Source organism: Stegostoma tigrinum, chromosome 9, assembly GCF_030684315.1.
Source record: "Stegostoma tigrinum isolate sSteTig4 chromosome 9, sSteTig4.hap1, whole genome shotgun sequence".
NCBI lineage: Eukaryota > Metazoa > Chordata > Chondrichthyes > Orectolobiformes > Stegostomatidae > Stegostoma > Stegostoma tigrinum.
This window is the reverse complement of record NC_081362.1, coordinates 43,096,070-43,115,481: the sequence shown is the minus strand read 5'-3', so window position 1 is coordinate 43,115,481 and position 19,412 is coordinate 43,096,070. Positions and strand designations below refer to the sequence as shown.

The following is a 19,412-nucleotide window of genomic DNA, read 5'->3' as shown; positions in this document are numbered from 1 at the left end:
GTTGAAAAAAGAGAGGCAAGTTGGTTAAAAATAAGTTTAAACATGAACATTCAAGAACAAGCAAAGGAATAAAAGAAATGGTTTACACAGAGCAAACTACTGCCAACAATTAACAAAAGATCAACTTGAAGAATGACATGTGAAAGAATGTTGGATGTCATCACGCTCTGCATAGAAACAGAATAATTCAGTGCAAAAACATCAACAATTAAATGGAAGATATGGAGCAAGGTCACAGACTTCCTTTAGAACCATCTGTATTACCATGCTTGAAAATATTAATAATGTACGTACAGAGGCTTTATATCTTGTCAGTAACATTTCATAAATAAAGCTGAATGACAGCTAGTCACAAAGCTGCCTTTTCTCAAATGAAGTAATCTGCTGGCAAACACTTGTTAACCAAATGAGTGTCGAATGGACTAAGCTGTAACACCTGTATTTGCATATTTCATAGTCTAAACACTTTATTTTCATAAGCCTTATCTTTTTTTTATATAAGTAGCACTCTGTAAGAACCATTTGCAAAATAATTTGCTCATATATCAAACATTTCAATAGTAAGTGGTGAACTGTTGCATTTGCATTGATGGGTCAGTAACAGAAAAGCATGTTTCTTTTAAAAGCTAAAATGTTATTCAGCATTAAATTTCCAAGGTCTTCCAAGAATGTTATAATAACGATATTTTTAGATTGTATTTTATTTTCCTCTTATGATCCCCGGCCTCCGCAATCTGGAGAGGGTGGTAAGGTGCAATGGACCGTAAAGTTGTCCCACAACATCTAATGATATATTATAATTAATCCAACAGAAAACTGTCTGCCTAGAAAAAGAGCATCAGAAGTTTAGGCTGAAATTAGATATCTACCAGAAGTTTGGACTGATAAATGCAAAATAAGTACATAGAGCTACTATACATGAATGTAAGGTTTCAACTTAGAATAGCACCATTATGATACAAATAGCTTAAGTACTAGACGTGCAATCTAATCTATTTTTCAGCAAAATGAATAAAAGGGGATTAATATTGGGCATTAATAAAAATGACCTCATTTGCCTTTCATCACCATTTTATGTTTCTTGCTTCATCAAGCATCTATGTTGCACAGATGCAAATATGACCCCATCTGGTGCCTTAGAAGCATAAACTGCACTGTAGATTCAGAGTGCTCAGTGGCTTGGAATTTCTTAACCTGCTTTCTTTCTCACAATTTGAGAGAATTTGAGATGATAAAGTTGCACTGATAAATCTCTTGAGTTCTTGCTTATCTCGGCTGACCACTCAAATTAACAAAGTTCAAATTGATCGCCATGGAGTGAATTCTGGAAAATCTGACCACTATTCAATATAAGATACAAGTAACAATTAGGGATCTGTAGTACAACTCTTAAAGTTGTTATACATAGTTTATAATGCAGCCTGTAAAAATCCACAGAAGGTTTAGGGTAGATTTATTTGCTCTCTGTGAAGGTTTTTTCTTTCAATTGTTTCCTCAATATATTGGCACTGGAGTTGGTGGTGCTTGCCACCACAGATTGTGTTCAAGCAGATGTTGTTCCATTAATTAGCTCTGGATCTGGTATTATGAGAGAATTCCCAACTCTCATTCCAAAAGGGATAGGTCCCAGGGTGCGTGTTTCAAATCCACATTCCATAGCCAGCTCCACAGCAGCAACAGTGAAACTGCCACAGGTCTGTGTAGAAGGTATTGTTCTTTATTTCTAATTTTACGTTATGTTTCACAACCTTAAAGTCAAAGTAATGGGAATGGTCAGTGATATCAGGATGGAACGACTTTGTTACATGGGTGGGAAGTCCACAGGTTAAGTAGTTGATTATTGGATTAAATGCGGTGACAATAGTCCATGGCAATTTTGTACATGTACAATCATTTGTATTCTTGAAATCTTCCCCATATTACCTCAGCAAATTCTGATGGATAACTGGAATTTCATGTGCTTACTTCAAATATTGCATACATCCTTCAACATTTTAACAAAAAAAAAACTGGAAGAAAGGATGCTAAATTATCAGAAAATTTTTAAAAACCCTCTTATTGTTGTGGCAATAATAGTTACAGGACAGTTATTTGTCACAAGTATCTATTTCTTGTTCATCTACAATATTTATAAATTACTTGACGCATGGCAGGAGTTTTGTTTGCTAACGTAGGACCAAGGATTAATTTAGATATTGCTGTACAGTTTGTGTTGTCGATCTTTCCTTGCACCAGCAGTCTTTCTAAGTTAGTCCATTTTGCTTTACAAATGTGCTAAAATTGTCCTTTTAAGTTTGTAAATATCTAAACTTGGAGACTTCAACCACAAATCAAATGGAACATGCAAACAGACAATCTTTGGGCTTCAGTGATTTAAGTCTCATAGGTTGGGAGGGAGGAGATTTAAAATCTAACCAGTTACTTATCAACCCTTCATATAAACTTAATGAATTAATTGGCTTTGAAAATTAGCATGTGCAGTATTATTCGATTAACGAAAGCAGTTTCTCTCACCTTTAAAATAATATGCAAAGGTTTAACACACTACTATATAAAGCATTTCTGCATTGATATGGCATTGCACAATTACACACAATGTAATGCCAAAGCCGCTGTTCACTGTTATTCCCATTGTAGCCACTGTTTGTAAGTTGACAGCAAATTGTGTAATTGTTATAGCTGCATGGTTGGTGTGAATGTAGCAAGTGAATTGGACTGGCAGTGAGGAGCGAATAACTTCATATTTTACACTTTTTTCCTTATTGTTCTTTTAAAAATACAAACAACTGCAGTCTTTGTAGAAGAAAGAAACAGCAAACAGGGACTTAAGGGGCAGCCTAATAGCTCAGTGAGAACCAAAAGAATTGCAGATGCTGTAAATTTCAGGAACAAAATCAAAGTTGCTGGAAAAGCTCAGCTGGTCTGGCAGCATCTGTGGAGGAGAAAACAGAGTTAACGATTCGGGTCCGGTGACCCTTCCTCAGAACTGATGGTGGCTGGGAAAACGTCAGTTTATAAGCAGAAAATAGGGAGGTGGGTGGGGTAGGGAGTAAATGATAGGATAGAGCCCAAAGTGAAAGAAAAACAGTTGGACAGACAAAGGAGTTGCTAACAAGCAGGCTGGGAGGGTGAATAGTTGTTAATGGGGACTGTTAGTGACTGCCAACAGTGGGTGTGTGATGACAGGCTATGTGATAACAAGGCCTGGTATGTGGGGTGGGGAGCTGAGACATGGGGGAGTTTAGACCCTAAAATTATTGAATTCAATATTGAGTCTGGAGGGCTGTAGGGCCCCCAGGTGAAAAATGAGGTGTTGTTTCTCCAGCTTGTGCTGGGCTTCACTGGAATACTGTAGCAAGCCAGAGACAGAGATGTTGGCCAGGGAGCAAGGTGATGCATTGAAGTGGCAGGCAACAGGTAGTTCAGGGTCTTTCTTGCGAGCAGAACATAGGTGTTCTGTGAAGCAGTCACCAAGTCTATGCTTTGTTTCCCCAATATGGAGGAGGACACATTGTGAGCAGTGAATGCAGTGGGCTAGATTCTTGGAAGTACAGGTGAAATGTTGCTTCACCTGGCAAATAAGTTTGGGCCCTTGGATACTGGGGAGGGAGGAGGTAAATGGGCAGGTGTTGCACCTTCGCCATTTACAGGGGAAGGTGCCGTAGGGCTGTGGGGAGGTGTTGGGGGTGAAGGAGGTATGGATCCGTGGGTCCCAGAGGGAGCGGTCCCTGCGGAAGGCGGACAAGGGAGGGGAGGGGAATATGCGTCTGGTGGTGGCATCTTGCAGGAGGTGGCAGAAATGGCATCTGATGATCTTCTGGATGTGGATGCTGGTGGGGTGGTAGGTGAGGATAACGGGGAACCCTATTGTTGCAGGAGGGAAGAGAAGGGGTGAGGGCAGAGGTGCGGGAGATGTGTCGGACACGATTGAGGGCTCTGTCAACAACAGAACTGAGAAATCCTCAGTTGAGGAAGAATGTGGACATTTCGGGGGCTCTCTTGTCAAAGTTGGCCTCATCTGAGCATATACGACGTAGACGGAGAAACTGAGAGAATGGGGTGGAGTCTTTACAGGAAGTGGGGTCTGAGGATGTATAGTCCAGGTGGCTGTGGGAGTCAGTGGGTTTGTGATGGATATTAGTTGCCAGTCTATCCCCAGAAATGGAAACAGAAATGTCAAGGAAGGGAAGGGAGGAGTCAGAGAGGGATCAGGTAAAAGTGAGGCCAGGGTGGAAATTGGAGGTGAAATTGATGAAGTTTTTCAATTCTTGATGAGAGACAGAAGCAGCACTGATGATATCTTCGATGTATTGGAGAAAGAGTTGTGGGTGGGGGCGGGAATAGGACTGGAACAAGAAATGTTCCATGTACCCGGCAAAGATACAAACATAACCCGGGCCCAGTTGTTGACGATGAGGACAAGGTTGGCCAAGCGGGGGAGGTTGGTGGTGGGTGGTGATGGTTCAGGCCTCAAGCGGAGGAGGGCTGAGCTTGGTTGAGTTGTCCTCACCCTCAACAAATTCTCTTTCAACTCCTCTCGTTCTTCAGGTAAGAGGGGCTGCCATGGGTACATGCATGGGCCCGAGTTATGCCTGTCTCTTCGTGGGGTATGTGGAAAATTCCTTGTTCCAGTCCTATTCCTGCCCCCACCCACAACTCTTTCTCCGATACATCGATGATATCATCGGTGCTGCTTCCCTCTCTCGTCAAGGATTGGAAAACTTCATCAATTTGACCTCCGATTTCCACCCTGCCCTCACTTTCACTTGGTCCATCTTTGACTCCTCCCTTCCCTTCCTCGACATTTCTGGGGATAGACTGGCCATTAATATCCATTACAAACCCACTGACTCCCATAGCTACCTGGGCTATACAACCTCACACCCCACATCCTGTAAAGACTCCATCCCATTCTCTCAGTTTCTCTGTCTCTGTCGCTTATAATCAGATGAGGCCAACTTCAACAGGGGAGCCTCTGAAATGTCCACATTCTTCCTCAATTGAGGATTCCTCAGCTCTGTTGTTGACAGGGAACTCAATCGTGTCCGGCACATCTCCCGCACTTCTGCCCTCACCCCTTCTCTTCGCTCCCTCAACAACGATAGCGTCCCTGTTATCCTCACCTACCACCCCACCAGCATCTACATCCAGAAGATCGTCAGACGCAATTTCCGCCACCTCCTGCAAGATGCCACCACCAGACACATATTCCCCTCCCCTCCCTTGTCCGCCTTCCGCAGGGACCGCTCCCTCCGGGACCCCCGGTCCATACCTCCTTCACCACCAACACCTCCCCACAGCCCTACAGCACCATCCCCTGTAACTGGCGAAGGTGCAACACCTGCCCATTTACTTCCTCCGTCCCCAGTATCCAAGGGTCCAAACGTACCTGCCAGGTGAAGCAACACTTCACCTGCACTTCCAAGAATCTAGTCCACTGCATTCGCTGCTCACAATGTGTTCTCCTCTACATTAGGGAAACAAAGCATAGACTTGGCAACCGCTTCGCAGAACACCTACATTCTGCTTGCAAGAAAGACCCTGAACTACCTGTTGCCTGCCACCTCAATGCACCACCTTGCTCCCTGGACAATATCTCTATCTCCGGCTTGCTACGGTGTTCCAGTGAAGCCCAGCACAAGCTAGAGGAACAACACCTCATTTTTCGCTTGGGGGCCCTACAGCCCTCTGGACTCAATATTATGTTCAATAATTTTAGGACTTAAACTCCCCCATGTTCCAGACCCCACCCCACACACCAGGCCTTGTTACCACAGAGCCTGCCACTACATACCCCCTGTTGTTAATCACTAACAGTGCCCATTAACAACTATTCACCCTCCCAGCCTGATCGTTAGCAACTCCTTTGTCTGTCCAACTGTCTTTCTCTCTCTTTAGGCTCTATCCTATCGTTTACTCCACCTCCCTATTTTCTCCATATAAACTGATGTTTTCCCAGCCATCATCGGTTCTGAGGAAGGGTCGCCAGACCTGAAATGTTAACTCTGTTTTCTCCTCCTCAGATGCTGCCAGACCTGCTGAGCTTTTCCAGCAACTTTGTTTTTGTTCCCAATGGTTCAGTGGTTAGCACAGCTGTCTCTCAGTCCAAGGAACACAAGTTCAATTCCCCCCACTGTGTGACTGTCTGTGTGGAGCTTGCATATTCTCCCCATGTCTGTGTAGGTTTCATTTGGGTGCTGTGGTTTCCTCCCACAGTTCAAAGTTGTGCAGGGTAGATGGATTGGCCATGCTAAATTGCCTGTAGTGTGTAGGCACGGTGGGTTAGCCATGGGAAATACAGGAATTGGGCTAGGGGTGTGAGTCTCGTTGAGAAGCTCTTCAGAGTCCAGTGTGGACTTGATGGACTGAATGTCCTGCTTCTGCAATGTAGGGCTTCTACTCTCTGAAAATGCTAGGAATCTTTTGAACAATAGGGTTAATAGCAGACAGAAGAAAACTGCAATTTGGCTACTGGCAGGTAGAGAGAGTCTTCTATTTTCAAAATAACTTTATTGAACAGTCTGTTTTGTAAAAAAAAAATCAGTCGTGTTGTTTCAAAACAATTCAAGCTTGAGAAAATCAATTCAGTGATAGATGATATTTGTGTATCCAGGTTTTTGAAATGACATTGTAATATGTTGATGTGCACAAGCCTATTTTTATCTAACCAGACAAATATACTTGGGTTTTCTCTATCAAACCAACACAGTATTTCCATGTCAGTGGGGCATAATATCCTTTCGGTTTATACCAGTCAGTGAATAAGGAATGATGCTATTAATTCTCCTGGGCAATCTTCAGGTCTGATTATTGGTGAAATAAATTTGCATGCTGAATATGAGGTAGGTGAATCACAGACAGTACAAATTATATTTCCTGACAGTGGTTAGCCGATGGTACGGCACAGCTTGTTTTTTTTTCTCTTTGTTGAAAGCTGGAGTATTTCAATTCATTACATGAGATTGGTTAGAATTCCAGTCTCTTTTTACTTGATATTGAGTCTGTTATCTCTGCATGGACTAGCATTTTCCCCTGAGTACCCACCTAATCACTACTTAAAAAATCGAAATGTATAGTTAGTGTCATGATTTAGATACCAGAGAAGCTTTATTTATCAGCACAGTGAGATAATTTCAATTTGAAACTTTATCACTCCTTGCATTTAACTGATTTGAAGGCTTTTTGCATATTGTGAGTGGAGCAACTCCATACAGCCATTTCATTGTGCCCAGTGATTTTTAAGCGTTTCAAGGCAGGATTCATACTTCACGTGAAAATAGGTTACCATGGATATAACTAATGAAAGCAGGTTTAAGGGACAGATAGTGAAAGTATGAGTAAATATATTTCAGATATGCTCTATCAAAATCCTGCATTGTCAAGAAGACTTGGCCCTTTGTGTATAATGCTTAAATATGAGATGTGGAGCTGCTGTATTGCACATGAATATTAAATTTTATATTCAAGCAATAGATGTATTTTTTCGTACCGAAGTATTAACGTTAAAGAACTTCATTCAAATCACTCATGCTTTCAATACCTGGAGTAAAATAGCTGTGAAAATTAATTTTAGACGTTTCTTATTAAGAAAATAATGAGATGTTACTGTAGAGAAGCACAGCCGGCATTGGAAGGACAATCCTGTCAAAGCCTGTTATTTGCTGTCAACACTGACAATTAATTCTTTTCCTACATTTTCATTCACTTTTCCAAAACCAAGTTATTTGATTTAATAATCAACAAAGGAAATATAACAAACTGGTGCATTAATCCTTTAATCATTTGAAAGCAAGAGGACATGTCCATTTTGGTCTGCTCAAAGTTTATTGAATTATAGTTTATGCATTTTAAATTGCTCAAATATGAGCATTTCCATATTAAAAATTATATTCTGACCAGTAATACCAGCTCTGTTAAATTGCAGAGTATGTATTATCCTTGGCCTTGTACATTATAAAACTGCTGAAGTGGTAAGACATTTTAGCATCTGTGTGTGTGAATGGGAACATGATGACAGGAATGATTTTTCAAAACCATGTAAGATAATTCATCTTGAAGCATGTTTATTGAATCTCCTGGATTTGATAGTATGATATCGTTGTGATAAAACATATATTATACAAAATGAAATTAAACATTTAACCTTTTAGAATCTTATTAATGCTGACGTCAACATAGGTTGGCAAAGATATTTCAGAGGGAGAAACATGTGTCCACGTGCGCTAAAGTCAGTCTGAATGGCTTAGTGAACACATTGCTATACACGTTCGTCTAGTCAACTAATGCAGGCTTGCTCATCACACCACTTAAAAACAACGAGAAGTAGCAATATAAGAGTGTTTTTCATAGTATTATGGTGACTTAAGGGCCAGTAAATCTTTAATAATGTTTTGAACTGGGAGCATCACAAGAAAGACTGCCACTTAGCATTGCTACTACCAAATATACATGACAACTAGCATCTCATATTTTTATAATGCTATGTATGATTTTGTAAAATATAATCACCGTGCTGCCTTTAGTTTAGACAATATCAGGAAATTTCCTCAATGTATCATTTATTACATAATATTGAAAATTCATTCATAAAGATGCCTAAACAATGAAATGTAAGTACACAAAGTAAGCCTGAATGGAAAACCTTCTGAAGGTGAACAAAATAATTTTATTTTTATGTATCTGAAATGAATAAGTCAGTGCTGAAGAAGTATTCCCATATTACTGGGACTACATAAGAACAAACAATTTGTTTTGATAATTGTAAATATACCTTAGTTGAGTTTATTAACATTTGCTTGATTTACATAGTGGTTAAAATGTTGCACTAATTAGTATTAATCAAATAATATTTTGTACACTGTCTCACTGAAGTTATGATATGTGGAATGCTTTTTAGATAAACAAACATGCCAGTTCTAAGGGACGTAAAGTAATTACTGTTACATTCATATACTCCAGGATTTTATATTCAAAGACCAAATATTCATCTCATAGCAGCTCCACTGACTATGCTCACTTTATTCATTCTTCTATTTATGATATTTTGTACAATGTCCACACTTATTTATGATACAATGGAACAACAAATGAAACGGTGTTTGATAGACACTGAAATGAAAATTGCTGTGTGTCAGAACTCAATCACATATAACTGGAGGATCTGGCTCATGTATGATTTGACCTTATAGGCTGCAAGCATGTATTGTGCATTGACCTATCATAACAATGCAGGAATTTCAAGTGACTCAACCAACTGAAAGAATGTTTCACCTTTCAAATGTAATGTAATATTTTCTGATAAGGAGCTTACATTAGGTTTCTTTAGCCTGAAAACTCATGTAACTGGTATTTTATAGAAATGGTAGGTTGAACAGCGAAGCATCCTTGACTGTGACAGAACAAAACACGCTTTTAAGATAGATTTAAAGATGGTATTTCATGGGACTCCATTATCTTGTGAGTGTTTTAATGGGTGCATGTTCATTGGGGCAATATCATGTATCACTTCTGTTGTGACATCAATATGTTTAATCCATATACAATAAAGTGATGCTGTGCGTTGACCTAACCTGATTTCAGTGTATGTAAGTGGGCACGTAAGGGAGTGACGCCATGTTTAGATGCTGTCCCATCGTCAGTGCTTATGAGTTTATTTACGGGGGCAATATTGGCACTAAATCTGTTCACATTATTGATCATACTTTCAGGGTGTTCCACAGGTGATCTTCCTGCTATAGAATGGCACCTTCATCACCACACATGGAGAATAAAAAAGGGTAACAGAAATGGATGTGTCATTGGAATGAAGCTCCAAACTGAGGTGTGTAAGACAAATCAGACCAGTTTGTGTCATTTGTGAGTTTTACTGTTGTGTCCTTCTGGATTCCTGGTCAACATTTTGGCAAGGAGGTTGATGCAGCTAAAGGGACCATAAATCAGAACAGGAACAACTTGATGTTAGTCAGAGATAGTAAGAACTGCTGATGCTGGAGTCAGAGACAACACAGCGTGGAGCTGGGGAACAAAGGCCAGACAGAACCAGAGGAGCAGGAAAGTTGATGTTTTGGGTTGGGGCCCATCTTCAGAAATGGGGGATGGGCAGGGAGTTCCGAAATAAATAGAGAGAAGAGTGGTGGGGCTGGGGAAGGTAGGTGGGATGGTGATAGGCGGGTGCAGGTATGGAGTGGTGTGGAATGGTCAGCAAGGTGGGAGGAACGGATAGGTGGGAGAGAAGATGGGCAGGTTGTGTCAGGTCAAGGAGCCAGAGTTGGGAGGGAGGGTTAGTCATGGGATGAAGCTGGGGGTGGGGAAATTTTAAAACTGCTAAAGTTCACATTATGACCATTGGGTTGCAGGCTTCCAAGGCAGAATATGAGGTGCTGCTCCTCCAGTTTCCAGGTGGTGTCATTGTGACACTGTAGAAGGCCCCAGATGGATATGTTACCCAGGGAGTGGGAGAGGGAGTTGAAATGATTCATGACTGAAAGGTGGTGTTGTTTGTTGCAAACAGAGTGCAGATGCTCTCCAAAGCAGTCTCCGAGCCTCCGCCTGGTCTCACCAAAGTAGAGGAGGTTACATCGGGAGCAGCGGATGCAAGAGACCACATTAGTGGATGTGCAGGTGAACATCTGCCTGCTCTGACAGCTTTTTTTGTTCCTTGGATGGAGGTGAAGTGTGAGTTGGGGCAGGCACTTCCTGTGGCTGCAGGGAAAGGCTCCGGGGATGGTGGGGCTAGTGAGGAGTGTGGAGCCGACGAGCGAGTCGTGGAGAGCGTGGTCTCTACAGAAGGCAGATAGGGAGGGAAATATATCTTTGGTTGTGGGATCAGATTGCTGGTGGTGGAAGTGGCGGAGAACGAAACTTTGAATACAGAAGTTAGTGGGGTGATATGTGAGGACAACAGGGTTTCTGTCTTTGATTTTATTGCAGGGAGGGGACGTGAGGGCAGAGGTGCGGGAAATGCAAGAGATATGGTTGAGAGCAATTTCAACCACCGAAGAGGGGAAGCTGCAGTCCTTGAAATAAGAGAACATCTGGGATGTTCGGGATTGGAACAGCCCGTCTTGGGAGCAGAATTTGATGTCAATGTTGCTACTTCTAATATACATGCTCCAACAAATGCCCTATCTACAAGCCTCATATAGCCTCTAACTGTGTTCAAGAAATACCTCTGCAACCAATGCTACTTAAAGAGATTGTCAAATGCTCTCAGATTAGTTGCTGATCGATTCCCACTGCTTGCTGTTGACTTAATAGAGATGTTTAGTCATTTTCTTGTTGAAGTCAATGGGAAGTGATATAGTTCATAAAGATCATGGTATATTTCAAGTGTTAGAACAAAGATCAATATAGCACCGGAACAGGCCCTTCGGCCCTCCAACCCTGCGCCAACTCATTTCACCCTTCCGTGTTAAAACATTCACTTACAGAATTCATATCACTTTATCCTCTTCCTATTTAAGTATTCATCCAAGTGCTTCTTGAATGCTGCTATTGTTTCTGCTTCCACCACCTTCCCTGGCAGCACATGCCTGGCAGTCATTACCCTTAGTGTGGAAATCTTGGCTCTCACATCTCTTTTAAACTTCCTTCCTTGCACCTTGAACCTGTGTCCCATAGTAATTGACCTCTCCACCCTGGGAAAAAAGCCTCATACTTTCCACTCTATCCATACCATTCAAAATCTTGTAAATGTCTATCAAGTTGCCCCTCAATCTCCTGTGTTCCAATGAGAACAAACACAGTCTGTCCAACCTAAGTGTGAAGTTGGATGAACACAACAGGCCAAGCAGCATCTCAGGAGCACAAAAGCTGACGTTTCGGGCCTAGACCCTTCATCAGAGAGAGGCTTGGCCTGCTGTGTTCATCCAGCTTCACAGTTTGTTATCTTGGATTCTCCAGCATCTGCAGTTCACATTATCTCAGTCTGTCCAACATGTCTTCATAGCTAAAATGTCCCCATACCAGGTAAATCTTTTCTGTATCCTCTCCAAAGCAGCCAGATCCTTCTGGTCATGCGAAGATCAGAACAGTACACAATATTTCAAGTGTGGCCTAACTAAAGTTCTGTAAAGCCATAGCATAACTTGTCTATCCATATACTCAGTACCCCTTCCAATGAAGGCAAGTATGCTATTGTCATGCCTGTGGTGCTAACTTCAGTGATCTGTGGACCTGCACACCAAGATCCCTCTGCATATCAATATTGCTAAGGATTCAGCCATTCACTATCTAGTTTCCAACTGCACCTTACCTCCCAAACTGCATCATGCCACACTTGTCTGGATTAAACTCCATCTGCTATTTTTCTGCTCATGCCTCCAACTGACCTATATCTTGCTGTATCCTTTGACCGATCCTCCTCACTATCTGCAAATCCACCAATTTTGTATCATTTTTAAACTTACTAATTAGACCAGCTATGTTTTCCTTCAAATCATTTATGTAGGTCACAAATAGTAGAGGTCCCAGCACTCATCCCTGTGGAACACCACTAGCCGCAACCCTCCATTCCAAAAAGCATCCGTCCACCGCTACCCTTTGTCTCCTATGCCTAAGCCAGTTCTGTGTCCATCTTGCCAGCTCACCCTGATACCATGTGACTTCACCTTTTGTACCAGTCTGCCATGAGAGACCTTGTCAAAGGCTTTACTGAAGTCCACATAGACATCAACTGCTTTTCTCTCATCAATCATCTTTGTCATGTCCTCAAAAAACTGGATCAAGTTACTGAGGCACAACTTGCCCCATACCAAGCCATGCTTCCTATCACAGAGATTACTTGTTTGAATGGGAACTAAAGAAACATTGAGGAAGATATGCTACTCAAAGAGGGAGGAAACAGTTAAGAGTTCTGTATTTCCAAAGGGAAAAACCCAGAGAAAAACCAGGAAAGACTTGGAAATGAATGTACTGGTCATCCATTTTGATATTTACAACTTTGTTGTTTGCTCCTTCTGGTAATAACAGACCTTTTATACCCAGAGCCTTCATAGAGCGATTCTGCTGTCTAAAACTCCAAGAGGAATAGTCCAATAGATGTCACCACTTTACTATGGAAGTGCCTGCTCACATCAACCACTGTTAAACTACAGCTGTATCCTCACAGCATGGCACGGACAGTGATACCAGTAGTTATGATGATGGTTGTGGTCTTTGAGTATTGCTTTCTTCCGGGCCCAAGCATGCAATATTTCCCTAATCTCCATCACTGCTGTGTAAGGGAGGTTATTGAGCTATTTTCTCGTTTTTGATGGCACCACATTGGCATGGGAGGTAGGAGCCTGGTCTTTCTGCCTGGCAGAAGGAGTAAGGGAGTCATGGAGCCACAGTGTTGGGAAGAATAACGTTGTCACCTTGTGAGGGAACAACAGTTGACATAGCAAGATATATTGCCTGAGGAAATGTCACTCTATTATGCAAATATTCTGAGCTAGAAGATTACTGTGGGCTATTAACTGTTGAAACCTTTCTGCTTCAATTACTGGCTTCTGGTCATGTTTCAAAATTAAAATCCTGAAAGAGAACAAACTCTTCATTTAAGTCTTCAGAAGCTGACTATGGCGATGCAAGCTTTTGATAATGATAAATAATCAGCATAGCCTATTCATAGGCTAAAAGTAAAAGACACGACTAATACTCACTCATCTCAATCCATATGGATAAGGAGAACCACCAAAATCCTGGAACAAGCTCAGCAGAGACAAGCACGGAAATTCCTAGAAGCCTGGCATGCCACGAAGAAAGCCATTAATAAACACATAGAACTCAACGCCATATGCACTTCACTGCTAAGGAAAACCAGAAGTGAGACAATCCAGCTCCAGAGTTTTAAAAGCAGGCGGGAAAACACACTGACGTTTCATTGGAGGCTGCATCCAGCATGAACAACAAACCAGCTCGGCGAGCCAACCAACCTCAACAGCCACAACGCGAGCTACAAATCTACTCCAAACCCTTATAGCCCCTATTGATAGAAAGCTTTGAAAATACTTAGGGAAGGAAACAAATTCACCATCCAGTCTGTGGACCACAGTGCTATGTGTAACAATGTGGCGACTTTAAGAAGCTATTTTGTCCCATTTTTCTTTTGAAGAGAGATTTTAAGACAAAGGTGCAGTCCGCCAGAAATGCAAGAGTAAACAGCTTGTGAGGTCTTGGGTATTTTTATTTTAAAAACTGGAACAATAGAAGCAGCCAGATTGAGTATGGTCAAACTCCCACAGAATCAGGGTCTTTAGTCTCGTTTTCACCAGAATTTGTGAAAAGCTCTCTGTCTGTCTCTCTCTCCCTCTCTCTCTCTCACTCTCAGAATTGCTTTTTGATATTCTTTCCTCCTGGTTGGAGAACTGTCTGTTTTCTGAATTTGCCTTTTGCCAAGGAGGTGTTTATGGGATGTTAATATATTGGAACAGTCAATTAGTCATAGTTCCTGTGTCGACTTTTTTAAGCATTCCAATAGAGCTACAGCTAAGCCATTTTTGTCTTCATTCTTTCCATTGTTGTATTTTAACTATAATGTATGAATAAATTGTGTTTTGCTTAATGTTGAGTAGTTTGATTAATGGAATTGCACCTGGAACACAGCACCTTACATTTACCAATTAAATAAGAAAAAGTTAGTGATTAGTCTACCTTTTTATTATATTTTAAGGGGCTTTGGTCTGGTTCATAACATATGCAGGAAACTCTTGAAAATTCTGGTCAAGAATCTATTTCCTTTTCAATGAAGATAGACTTCTAATCTCTGAAGGAGTTCTGGAAATATTCTTGCCAAGCCACAGCTTTCCAGACAATGATAGAGGAACACATATGCTACATATATATCCTCTAAGAGAGTTGAGAATGCTGCTGAAGATCAAAACCACAAGTGAACGAGAACTGTGCAGTTGGAGAATGGGGAAGTAGCAATAAAGTTGTTTGTAGTTACATGTTAGATAACAAGGTGTAGAGCTGGATGAACACAGCAGGCCAAGCAGCATCAGAGGAGCAGGAAAGCTTGACATTTCAGGCCTAGACCCTTCTTCAGAAATGGGGGAGGGGAAGGGGTTTCTGAAATAAATAAGGAGAGGGGGGAGGCGGATGGAAGATGGATAGAGGAGAAGATAAGTGGAGAGGAGACAGACTGGTCAAAGAGGCAGGGATGGAGCCAGTAAAGGTGAGTGTAGGTGCAGAGGTAGGGAGGAGATAGGTCAATCCAGGGAGGATGGGCAGGTCAAGGGGGCAGGATGAGGTTACTAGGTAGGAGATAGGTGTGGGGCTTGAGGCGGGAGGAGGGAATAGGTGGGAGGAAGGACCAGTTAGGGAGGCAGGGCCAAGCTGGGCTGGTGTTGGGATGCGGTAGGGGAAGGGGAAATTTTGAAGCTTGTGAAATCCACATTGATGCCTGCCCCTACACCTCCCCCCTCACCCCTATCCCAGGCGAAAAGAAACCTTTTCACATTGAGCAGATGTTCACCTGCACATCTGCTAATGTGGTGTACTGCATCTGCTGTTCCCATTATGGTGTCCTCTACATCATGTAAACCAAATGGAGGCTTGGGGACCATTTTGCAGAACACCTCCGCTTGGTTCGTAATAAACAACTGCATCTCCAGTTGCGAACCAATTCAACTCCCCCTCCCATTCCACAGACTACATGTCCATCCTGGGCCTCCTGCAGTGCCACAATGATGCCACCCGAAGGTTGCAGGAACAGCAACTCATATTCCACTTGGGAACCCTGCAGCCCAATAGTATCAATGTGAACTTCACAAGCTTCAAAATCTCCCCTCCCCTACCGCATCCCAAACCCAGCCCAGCTCATCCCCGCCTCCCTGACCTGTTCTTCTTCCCACCTATCCTCTCCTTCCATCTCAAGCTCCACATGCATCTCCTACCTACTAACCTCATCCCGCCCCCTTGGCCTGTCTGCCTTCCCTGGACTGACCTATCCCCTCCCTACTTCCCCACCTACATTCACCTTTACTGGCTCCATCCCCGCCTCCTTGACTGGTCTGTCTCCTCTCCACTTATCTTCTCCTCTATCTATCTTCAGTCCATCTCCCCCTCTCTCCCTATTTATTTCAGAAACCCCTTCCCCTCCCCCAAATCTGAAGAAGGGTCTACGCCTGAAATGTTAAGCTTTCCGGCTCCTATGGTGCTTCTTAGCCTGCTGTGTTCATCCAGCTCTATACCTTCTTATCTCAGATTCTCCAGCATCTGCAGTTCCTACTATCTCTGTGGTAAACTGTTCATGTTTTAAAGGAGTACTCTAGGCAAACTTGCATGGAACTATAGTGTAAAGGGTTCGTTATAACTTTATTCTGTGAATAACTCATAAAAATGTGTAAAAGGAGCTACATCATAGGGACACCAAATCAGAAGGTAGCCTGTGTCCGTAGAGTTCCAGATGATGTGCTCTCTTTGCATCCCTTATATACAAGCAGAGTGTGGGGAAGAGTCAGCACCTTCTTCATTCTTTAACAGATATGGGCATCACTGGTAAACATTTGTTGCCCCTGCTGATTTACATTTGAACTGAGTTGCTTGCTGAACTATTTCAGTAGGCCTGGAGTCACATGTAGGCCTGACCAGGTAATGTTGGCAGATTTACTTCTCGAAATGCATCCTTGAATCAGATCTATCACTTTTATGTTTCAATGGATCCATGGCTGAGTTTTCCTTTTAGTTCCAAAGTTATTTATTGAATTTAGAAAGAATGTGCTCCAGAGCCTCAGCCTGGTGTTCTGAATTATTCGTCCAATAATGTTGCTACTACGCCACACCACCAGAAGACAGTCCTTGGTGAAATCTTTGGCAATTTGGCTAACTGTACCTCAGTGAGTGTGAGAGAGAGAGAGAGAGAGAGACAGTTGATGTCTGCCGGATTGTACCTCAAACAGAGAGAGAGAGAGATGTTGACATCTCATCAGACTGTACTCAGGAAAGAGGAATAGAAAGAGAGAGACAGAGAGCGAGTGGTTGGTGAGTCAATACCTCATGTGATCTTACCCTGGGGGAGCAATTATTTGACATGTCACCTCAGAGCAGCCTGCCAGCTGAATTTCTGATGCTTTCCTTTTCTTATTTAGTATACACTTACCTGGAACAACATTCTTACAAATTTATCATGTATCTCGTTCCACAAGACAAAATTTCCCTTCCACAATTCACCTCTGAACCAGTCACAAATGACATTGATAATTGAACCAGGCACTGCCCACCAAATAATCTCAACAACATTGGCACATCTAATTGCAGCAGTTCAAAGTAACATCAGGGAATGTATTGACTAATAATTTTTGAGCTACTTAATAGAAACCACCAGGAATAAAGACAGGATGGCCTAAATCAATGGAAGCACACTTATTTTGACAAACCTAAATCATCTGGACAGATAAAACTTTGTATTATAGAGAGTGAGCTGAATAAGTCACTCTTATTCAGGTACAGGGTCATAGTTGCCCATTCTCACTGCCATCTGCAAGTTTTTTCACAAGACCTCTTGGTTCCCTATGAATAGAATCCTTTCCTCCTCTGAAACTTCTTCTTTGAGGCTTTCGCTGCAGCAGTTGGAAAATCTTGAACTTGCGTTTTTCTGCATTGGGCTAACCTTTACTTTTCTTGCATCTCACAATTTATTTTGCGACATATTCCAGTATCTGAACTGACCAGAACACAACTCCACATTAACAGGTGAATGCTAGCTTTAAGTAATGCATGTTCGCTGGTCTCTCATAGTATTTCAAGTCTGTGACTACACAGAAATATGCAGGAGCCATTTAAATTGGCTGTTTGCATGTTGGTTACAATGGGTAGAGGACGAAACTTACACTCTGATCCCGTATTCATTTTCTGACCATACCGAAGTCTGCAGTCACTGTTAACTGGCCCTATCCTGAGATTTATGTTTGTAATTGTAAATTGAATGAAGTAATACTATATACGGGCTCTGTTTCACATCCTTCATTGCATGCAATTCAGAGTTAATACAGAAAAAATATTTATGAGGTGAGTGAATATTGAAATATTACTATTCTTGGATTGCCTACAATCATGGACATTAACACTAAATGGAGATATCCTGGAGCATTGCATTCTGGTCTTGTTCTGAATGTTGGTCATTTTCTTAACATCTGCCTGACACTAGAGATGAGCTTAATTGTGAAATTCCTCTCAATTTAAATGAAATATGCTTCCTTATCAATGTTGACAGTGCAGATTGTCATATCTAACAGGAAAGGAAAGGACATTTAGTACAGGGATTAATGTACCATCTTTAGATATTTGATTGCCTTCTGGCATGTGACAGGTTCTGAAAATCAACATGGATCACATCTATGTGCCTGAGGAGCTTAAGAACAAACTGCAGCTCAAATGCATGTTCATGTGGAAACATTGCTTGAACTCTTCTGAGGGATCAGCACATGCATGAAACCATCCTTTCTGCTTTGGGATGCCACTGTGATATTATACTTCATGTCATCAAAACAAAGTTGTTGTTGCAATTTTAGATGTTTGTCACCCACAGATTTTCCCACTGAGTCTTATGAAATTCAGTGTATTAATTTATGTTGCTGACGCAATGGAGAGCATCACGTCCCGTGCCATTCCACAGGGAAACTCACCACTTAATATCGAATTCAATAACTTTAGGGCCTGATCTCTCCCATGTCCTAACTTCCTACACCATACACCAGGCCTTGATATCACATAGGCTGCCATTACACACTATGTATTGTTAGTCACTAACAGTCTCCATCAATGGATATTCACCCTCCTTTCCAGATCATTATCAACTCCTTTGTTTGTACAACTGTTCTTCACTTTTTTTTGGCTCTATCCCTATTTATCATTTACTCCTTGCCCCCTCCCCCTCCCTATCTTCTGCAGGAACCAACATTTTCCTAGCGACCATCAATTCTGAGGAAGGGTCACCGGACCCGAAATGTTAAGTCTGATTTCTCTTCACAGATGCTGCCAGACCTGCTGAGCTTTTTCAGCAACTTCTGTTTTTGTTCCAGAGATTGGAGGACCTGGTAGCCGTCTCAAAAAGATGTCTACATCATTTCAACAATGGGGTATACAACAAATGCCAATATGTCATGTGTGATCACGATTGGCAAAGTGTGTACATGGCATTGACTCACTTTGAAACTGGAGACCTTCCTGTGCCATTACCCACTGTTCAGCTGGCTGTATGAGTGAGAGTATCAACCACAGGCAGTTTCACAGTGGTGGCTGCACCAGGAAGGCACAACACACAGAGTGGCCCAATGCTGCATGATGGCCAGAGAGTACACAGCCTGCATGCTGGTGTTGTGAGCATCTCACATGTGCAAAGCCAACATTCATCACCTGTGAACTCCCAGTGACCCGTTGTAGATGTAAATGCCCACACATGCACCTCACTCCCCAACATCACCCATTGT

At 42.0% G+C, this 19,412-nt stretch overlaps 1 long non-coding RNA gene across 2 annotated transcripts in view; it reads left to right on the top strand.

Moving 5' to 3' along the window:
• The first annotated feature begins 6,712 nt into the window (after positions 1–6,712).
• LOC125455106 (uncharacterized) overlaps positions 6,713–19,412 on the top strand; it is a 75,212-nt gene continuing 62,512 nt past the window's right edge. Inside the window, exons 1-3 of one of the 2 annotated variants that reach the window (XR_007248142.2) lie at positions 6,713–6,842; positions 9,708–9,820; positions 12,985–14,469. This is a non-coding gene — a long non-coding RNA (uncharacterized LOC125455106). Of the gene's footprint in view, positions 6,843–9,707; positions 9,821–12,984; positions 14,470–19,412 lie in introns of those variants that run through there. The other variant, XR_007248143.2, reaches the window with a different exon arrangement.